The sequence below is a fragment of the Chenopodium album genome, chromosome 12, assembly GCF_948465745.1.
Source record: "Chenopodium album chromosome 12, dcCheAlbu1.1, whole genome shotgun sequence".
NCBI classification, from domain to species: Eukaryota; Viridiplantae; Streptophyta; class Magnoliopsida; order Caryophyllales; family Amaranthaceae; genus Chenopodium; species Chenopodium album.
Window position 1 is genome coordinate 47,123,587 of NC_137845.1, and position 9,429 is coordinate 47,133,015.

General features: G+C 39.6%; 1 non-coding gene across 1 annotated transcript; it reads right to left on the reverse strand.

The window, feature by feature from the left end:
* Positions 1 to 315: 315 nt before the first annotated feature.
* Positions 316 to 421, reverse strand: LOC145573396 (small nucleolar RNA R71). Its single transcript, XR_014097438.1, has one exon. It is a non-coding gene; the product is annotated as a small nucleolar RNA R71 (small nucleolar RNA).
* Between the last annotated feature and the right edge of the window lie 9,008 nt (positions 422 to 9,429).

Below are 9,429 nucleotides of genomic sequence, written 5' to 3' on the forward strand. Positions count from 1 at the left end.
TTGCTCCCCCCGTTACTCAAGCCAATGATTTCGAGATTCGGCCCGCGATGATAAATTTGATTGAAAGGAGGCAATTTAGTGGAGCGAAACATGAGAGCCCTCTTGCACACTTGAACAAGTTTGAAAAGTATTGCAACACGATCAAGGTAAATGGGGTCACTCAAGAATTTGTGAGACTAAAGCTATTTCCTTTCTCCTTGATAGGAAGAGCTTTTGAATGGCTTGAGAAGGAGGTGAGACCTAACTCCTCGAGAACTTGGGACGAGGTCACCACAGCTTTCTTAAGGATATTTTACTCTCAAAAGAAGACGGCTGAGGCAAGGGCATTGATCCAAGGTTTCCGTCAAAAAGCTAGTGAAATCATATACGAGGCATGGGAAAGATATAAAGAATATCAAAGGGAGTGTCCTCATCATGGCATTCCGACATACCAAGTACTTCAAATTTTCTATGGAGGCTTGAGCCCACAAGGAAATACTAGCTTGGATGCGGGATCAGGTGGCCCGATTATGAACAAGACGGAGGAGCAAGTCATTGAAATAATTGAGGATGTGGTGAGGCACCACATGAATTGGCAAGAAGGGGAGAGGGAGTCTTTGAGAAAAGGAGGAAGTGCGGTGTACTCCGTGGATCACCTTAACGCCATCAATAATTTGACATCTGTAGACACCTACTTTTGGCCTCTTGTCCCGAAAGGAAGTGCGATGATGTTACAAAAAACCGTTCTTCATGCTAGATCAAAGTTGAAGTGTTCATGGACTACGAAATGCATTATGAAGTAAGTTAAAATCCATATTTGAGACCAAGCTATCTTAGAGCCTTTTTCGATTACTAATTAGGCCTAAAACGTGCTCATACATGTTTAAATTTAATTAATAACGGACCTAAATGCGGCAAATGCAATGATTCGATCCAATGGATCTTACATTGTTGAAAACCGATACAAACAGATGAACCAAACATCATATTTCCTTGCATGGCCTATACAGATGGATAGCCCTTTCAAAGAGCTTTCCAACGGTATATTATAAGCCCAATTCCGAGCTAAAACGAAGAAGTTATGATCAAAACACTAAATCGGGCTCTAAACCGACACCCTTACACTCCAACGGCCATATCTTTTGATCCATAAAAGATTTTAACCTAATTCTAACAGAATTGGAAATTAGACATTTAGAGATTTCCAATGATATCTCACATGCCTTAATCCGACTTTGCAATCAAAAGTTATGGAAGTTTTAAAAACGCGTTTTTGTATAAGGCAAACCGCATCCAGCGCAATTCAGTGAGTTGGCGCGCGCAAGTCATTGAGATGCGCGCGGCACCCAGTGCGACTTAGGGAGTTGCGCGCGCCACCTGACTCCGCGGCTCTAAAACCCTAAACCTAGATTCCTACGCCTATAAATAGGGGTCTTCGCTTAGCCTAATGATGGGAGAAAAAATCAGAATTTGAACCCTAATCTCTCAAGTTCTCTTACTATCATACTACTTTTCTCCTTATTCCCAATTATTTTCCAACCTAATTGAATCTATTGAAATCCTTGGAGGTACGAAGAAGAAAGAAAGTCCACAAACGCATTAAACGAAGATTTAACATAAAAGATGAACGGTTAGTTTCCTGAGCATTTAGATAAATCACTTTTCTTTTATTGTTTAAATAACTTCAATTGAATAAATAGTGTTGTTTGATCACTTTAAAAAAACTTTTAATTAATTTAATTCACATAATATTCTTGTGTTAATCAAGACTAGAATTTGAATAATTAATTGATTATTTTATCACCTAAGTCAAGGCAAACATTGCTTATTTCTTGTTCTTTTCATGAATTTGAATAACAAAAGAATAACGACTTTTGCAATGTAATTCCTACATGATTAATGCTTGTAAATAAAATCAACTAACTTATTTTTTAGGAGCCACGTTGTATATATTGTTTGATGATGAAATTGTGAAAAAAGAAGAGCTCAGTAGAGGACGCACTAGGGCTAGAATAGCGATTCCTCCCTAAAAGAAACGTTATTTTAGTACCCACGCTCCCGAACTCATTTCTGGTACACGTAGACCAATTTGGGCATGGGTAAACTTACGATTTGTGCTAATTATCCCTTGAACTCTACTTGGGAGAAAGGCATGAACGAGGTTTATGAGTTTTCCTAAAACTCATTGGCGACTCCTACTTGTTATTTACAAAAAAGTATAATGATAGGATCAATTCTAATTCAAGGTCCCCCAAACAGTCAGAAATTCAAATCCTAATACACCCTAACAAGTGTAAAGTCCTAAGCTTGTAAAGGGCCATGGGCATTTAAGGAGAAGGATCCCCTATGATGGGAACACCCTCCTTACAACATCTCAAATCGCCAACCTTGGCAAGGAGATGACATCTATCAAGGCGAAACTTGAGACCTCCACTTCACACCAAGAGCATCCCTCCCAATTTAAGGGGAGAGGTATGAATTCTAACCCTTCTCTTTCTACATCTAATAATATGCCAAATGGGTTCTTATTTTGTGAAAATTGTAGGTCATATGACCATGACACCTCTTCTTGTAATTATGATTTCCATCCCCAATCCCAATATGAATATGGTAATGAGAATGAAAATGAACATGTCTATGCTTTGTCTTATGATAATAGACCTAGGAATGAAAATAAAAAAAATTTACCACCTAATCGAATAGAACAAGGGGGGAATTCCTATAACCAAAGAGGAAATGATTATGATTACCATAACCAAAACCAATTGGAGAATAGGAACTAAAGGGATCAAAATACCCAAGGTAACTACAACGCACCAACAAGGTGGTTATGGTAACCATAACCAAAATAACCAAGGAAACTATGCGAATCAAGGCCAATATCACCAGGGGGGAACTCTAATAATAGGAATAATTGGAACAACAATAACAATAGAGGTTCTTCTAATCAAAATGCTTTCAATTCGAATGTGAGAGGTAATAGAGCTCCCCAAGATAACTACTATACACAAGCACCACCTAATAGGTCTAAGTTAGAGAAAATGATGGAAAGTCAAACCAAAATGTTCAATACTTTCATGGCATCTAGTGATAAGAAATTTAGTGAAATCATGACCCATAATAAGATGCTTGAAACACAAATTTCTCAATTGGCCAATGCTTTAAAGAAAGGGCTAGCACTTCCAAACTCCCACCCCAAGAACTATATCCTAAGAGACCCGTTAATGCTATATCAACTAGAAGCGGAAAGGTGTTGGAAGAGAGTGTCCCTAAAAGAAGCAATGGGGAAGTGAATTTGAGTGAGCCACCCCTTGAGAGTGATTTTGAGCAAGAAGGAGAGAAAGATCATGAGAAAGAAAAAGAAAAAGAATGTGAAAAAGAGAGTGAAGAGAAAAGAGAAAAAGAGAAAAAGAGAGAGAAACAAAACAATTGCAAAAACTACCATATCCCCACAAATTTGTTAAAAACAAATTAGATGTGCAATTTGGAAAATTTCTTGAAACATTGAAACAAATTCACCTTTCAATTCCTTTTACCGACGCTATCAAGAAAATGCCTAATAATACTAGGTTTTTAAAAGACATTTTTAGTAGAAGGAGAAAGTGTGAATTGGTGGAAACGGTGAATCTCACCAAGAATCGTAGTGCAATCATCATGAACAAAATGCCACCGAAATTTAAAGACCTCGGTAACTTTTCTATCCCTTATGCAATATATAAAATGCAAATTGATAATGCTTTATGTGACCTTGGGACTAGTGTTAACCTTATGCCATATTTGGTATATTAAAGATTTGAGATAGGGGAACTTCTACCCACCAATATTACCCTAAAATTGGCCGATCGATCTATCAAATTTCCAAAGGGTAAGGTAGAGGATGTTCCTCTTAGGGTGGAAAAGTTTTTAATCCCGGTGGATTTTGTTGTGTTAGAGATGAGTGAAGATGTTAACATTCCAATAATTCTAGGAAGATCTTTTCTTGCTACTTCGGGTGCTTTAATAGATGTTAAAAGTGCAAAAATTTCACTAAAAGTAGGAGATGAGGTGATAGAATTTGATTTGAATGAGAGCATGAAATATCCAAGCTTTAATTTTGATAATTGTATGATGATTGATACTATTGATTATATCGTGACTTCTATGCATGAGCACTTGCTCACTACTAACGATGCCCTTGAGAATGTCCTATTGAACAAGGAAAAGATAGGTGAGCAAAGCAAGGAGATGGCATTTTATGAAGAAATGCTTGGAGGAAGTGTGGAAGGAATTATTGAGCAAGTATGCATGGGAATCACGAGTCATGATGTATTGGAGATAGCTACTAGAAGAGAAGGTAAGGGTGTTCCAATGGTAGAGCTAAAACCTCTACCATCACACCTAAGGTATGTGTTTTTGGGTACTAATTCAACTTTTCCGGTAATTGTGAATTCCTCTTTGAACGAGTGTCAAACTCAAATGTTATGTGGTGTATTCGGAAACCACCAAAGTGCTTTAGGCTATATCATTGATAACCTGAAAGGTATTAGTCACACTTTATGTATGCACCACATAACACTTGAGGAGGGAGCTAAGCCTTCCATTGAGAGGCAAAGGAAACTTAATCCTCAAATGGGGGAGGTGGTGAAGAAAGAAATCATCAAACTCCTTGATGTCGGCATCATCTTCCCCATTTCGAGTTCTAGATGCGTTTCCCTCGTTCATGTGGTCCCTAAAAAGGGAGAAATGTTGGTAGTTGAAAATGAGAATAGTGATCTCATTTCAACTAGAACGGTGACTGATCGGGATTGAGTAGGTCGTTGGGACTACTAACCCAAATCAAATTAACTACTTATAACCTAAACTACCCTAATACAAGTATAGGGGTAAGTATAGGGTCGAACCCAAAAGGAAGCATGCAAGCTAAACATCAAATTCACTAAGCAAGAGTCAAGGAAAGGATAATTTTGTTGGTTTTTTGGATAAAAAACACTAAAACTACGAATAAGCAAAGATAACGATGAATAAAATCAAGAGAGAACAACGCTAGGGATACGAGGGTGACAAACATGATTAGAAAGAGGGGAATAATGATAGTTATCATGAATAACATGCCAAAGAACACAAGATCCTACCTAAACAATTCATTCTCATGCAATAGTCTAGGCAAATCAATGAAAGAGGTCTATGCAAACTAGGATCATTCTCATGCATCCTATTAGACACAAGCAAAATCAAGAGAATAAAGGAGCACAATTCATAAAACTCTATTTTAACAACTCATTTTCATGCAATCATTAAAATAGAGGTGATCTTAATCTAGTTTAAATCATTTTCATGCATTTAAACTAGAAGGCAATCAAATAAGGTGCAACAATAATCTCAAGCCATTAAAAATCATATCTTTCATCAATTTAAGGCATGTATTCAATCCAACCATCATTATTCATCCAACATTCAACACATATTTTCCACCCCCTTCCCCTAGCTAAGAAATTAGCCTAGAGAAGGGAGATTAAACATGATAACAAAACTAAATGAAAACAAAATAAACATGGAAACAAACATGATCAAAAACAATGAAAATACCAAAAGATATCAACCCACAAAATAGATAGAAATGAACAACTAGAGTGCAAATAAACAAAGCTAAGAGAAAGGATTAGAGATTACTAAGTAGGCAATAGTAGAAAGATTAAAACTTGCAAAGTTGCTTGATTGATTGAAATGAAACTTGAACCAAAGTTGCATACATGAAGATAACTTGAGTAATACTACACTTTCTCTCTCTAAGATTAGGGTTTAATTGTTTTCTAAGATAAGGCTCCCCTCCCCTCTAATCTCCCCTACGACCAATATATATAGGTCCTTTAAAAGATACAAAAAAACAAAATAAAAAAAACTCTCAGCGGTGCGCGCCCGCGCATATACACTGCGCGCCCGCGCAGATGTCGTGCGTGCGCCCTCGCAGATCTTGTGCGCCCGCAGATCTGTGGGTATGGGGAATTAGACCCATGGATGCGCGCCTTCTCCCAGCAATACTGCACGCTCGCGCTTGAAGAGTGTGCGCCCGCACACAAGGCGCGCACAAGGCGCACACAACTCCCTGTTTTGGCTCTGCTTCTGCTGCTGTCTTGTGCGGGTTCTCCCAGGGCTGCGCGCCCGCACATATCAATGGCGCGCGCCCGCACACAAAGCGCGTGCCCGCACACAAAGCGCGCACACGGCGCACAAAACCTTCTGTTTGTGTTCTGTTCTTGAGGCATTCCTGCGCGGGTTCTCACAGTGCTGCGCGCCCGCACATAGGGTATTTTGGGGGTGAATTGATTTTCTTCCAATGCCTTGATTCCTACAAAACAAAAACAAAGAAAACAAGGAGAAAGGAAAACAAAGAAAAGAAGAACAAAAAGGAGAGAAAAAGGGGGCAAACAAGCTACAAATGGGAGGGAAAACCCGTAAAAAGAGCACTAAATTGTGGCATAAATGCCACTCATCAAATTCCCCCACACTTGCTTCTTGCTTGTCCTCAAGCAAAGGAAACCAAGGCAAAAGACAACATACATAACAAACACAACATGACAAGGTTTAAGAAAATCAATCAAGTACCATGGTGAAAAATGCTCAATTCGGACTCAAATATAATGACATTGATCAAAGAATACTTACCTTTCTCAATTCAAGAGGGAAAACACGTTATAAGATGCTCAAGGTTGAAAGAGACAAACCTAAGCTAAGCATAGAGAACTAATGATTTCATCCTCCGCCCTAGCCCCATCCAAGACGGTCCACGTTCTCTCCGCTAGCTTCAATTCATCCCCTAGTTGGCTCCTCATGATTCCGCGAGGGAACCAGAAAAAATTAATTCTATGTGGAACAATGAGGCTATCCCGACATCTCAACTATGCATACTCTCTCCATAGGGTTGAAATCCATCTCCCTCCACCGTTTCCCTGACCACGCCCCTCTAAAGTCCAAGGGTCTTAGTTAAGGTTGTAACGTCATGGCTAAAGGTTAAGGTTGGGAATTAATTTGAAAATTTGGTGGAAACTCCTAAGTGAAGCATAAGAGTGGTCATCTCTCAATAACAACATAGGAATCTAACCTAAATTTCAAATCACAACCTTCAATACAAATTACATGACAATACTACTCTTTTTGCAAGATTTTCATTTAACTCAATTTTTCCTTCTCTTTTTCCTTTCTTTCTTTCCTCATCATTTTTTTTTTAAATTACAACTTCCTTGCCAAACCTTTTGCACACTTTTTCATGAATAGACTTTCAAGACCTCATTCGAACCAAATTGCACAACTTTCTTACTTAAAACCAAGACTCTCAAACTCGAACCTCACAAGCCGATGCTTCACTAACTACAAGGGTTGGTAGAACATAGGCCGCTAGGTTTGTAATGTGGTTTAACCAAGAAAGGGGAAATAAGGCTCAACATGGCTAGCAAGAAGGTATATGTAAAATAAAAACCAAATTTGTAACAAAACACAAGGAAAACAAAGAAAAATGAGAAGAGGTGCCCTCTTCCTCCTCTAGAGTTATATGATCACGATCTTGGGAGCTAGGTACCAACACAAGGATTAAGACACGCATAGTTAAGGATCCAATATGCCGCTTAACAAAAGTGATGGAGGCTTGAACAATAAACGCTCACATGGGATATGAAAATAAGCAAATACCAACCAAGGGAATCCTATTCACTACGGAGAGCAACACCATCTTACCACTTTCCCGTGAACTAGGGGTTCAAACGTCCTCAAGAGTTCTAAACCGGGCTACCTTAGCTTAAAATGCGTCTAGTTCAACCCTAAGCACTCTCAAACCGTGAAGACCCTCTTCAACTAGGAAGGTAAGAATTCAAAAATATGTCATAACAAAAGCATATAGGTCCACATGTCCAAATAAACGAGCAAATTCTCAATTTTCAAAAATTTTTCACTTGTCATGATCATGAGTGTCACATAAAAGAAAGAAGAAAAGCAACACACAAAGAAAAAGGAAGAAATCAAAAAGGTTCATAAATGAGGCATGTAAATCATATAAATCCCAATCGACATACAATGATCGTTGAATACAACATCAGGGATCCCAGGTTCCTTAGAACCAAATCAAACAACCTCGAACCATTCAACTCCTTCCTAAACTAACCTAAGCTATGCAACCAATCAAATATTTAAAGAGTTGAGAAGGAGAATTTGTCACCCAATTACGCTTAGCAAACGCAAATCCACAATCGTTGAAACTCCACTGCTCGGAAAAATTTGGGGAATGCGCCAATAAGCCCTACAAAATGTCAAAGTCCAAAACAACTCGGCAAATATTTGGTTAGTAGCAAGAGAAATATATACAAAGAAATAAAGAGAAAACAAAATAGAGAAAAGAAACTACTAAAGAAAAAAAAAGAACAAAGAAAAGAGGAAAATGTTTGGATTAAAGGGGAATTTGGATTTTCGAAAAAACGGGAGCCAAAATAACACAAGGTTTCATTAAAAACATCATCATCATCATTTTTTTTTTGAAAAGAGGGGAAGGAACCTTCCAAAAAGACACCTATTGGCCCAAAATTGCGCCCCATAAGAACAAAGCCCTTGAATGAAACAATAAATAAGCACCCCCCCACACTTGAACGGAAAACCGTACTCGGTTTGAACAAAGTGGAAAAAGGGGTGGGAGGAAGGGCTAAACTCGGCCCGAGGGCCCTAGTCCTCCATGTGAAAACTAGAGCCCTCTCCATATGGACGCCACTCGTAGTCGACGTCGATAGGAGGGCCATGGGGGTCCCAACCACCGGTGTAACCCGGTGGGAAACCACGGTTCCGGTACAACTCTTGTTGGTAGTCCGGAAGAGGGTCGAAGGGAGGGGGCATCTCAAGAGGCTCGGATGTGTACATGGGGTATTTGGGGTCCCCACGGTAATCACATCCCCCCGGTGCCTTGTAATCGTACCCCTCAGAGGTGGGGTAGTTCACTCGGGGGGCCCCTTGAGATGATGGCCCGGACCAATAGGGCCAAACCGGTTGACGGGGTGTGCCGTCAGCATGCGGTTCCTCATGAGAAGGAACCGGCCCCTGTTGGGGCGGAAAATACGGATAGTTCACCTGTGGGTTAAAGTGCCCTTGGTTTACATGCCAATCATAAATGTTGGCATTGTAAACCGAGTACCCATCGGCGGCCTCCGTCAACCGGTTAACTTGCATAGAAAGGTTTTGGAAGGCACGTTCAAGGTTAAAAGAAGAAGAGGAAGAGGCCATACCTCCCTCGCTAGAGGAGGGGACGCGCAAACCTTGGGATCCCTCCCCATATTGAAAACCTTGTAGTTGAAACCCTTGTTGTTGCTGTTGTTGATGAAACTGTTGTTGTTGAAATTGCTGTTGTTGTTGGAATTGTTGTTGTTGTTCTTCTTGTTTTTCTTCTTCTTGTTGTTGTTGTTGATGTTGCTAATGCCGCTCGCGGACGATCATGTTTCG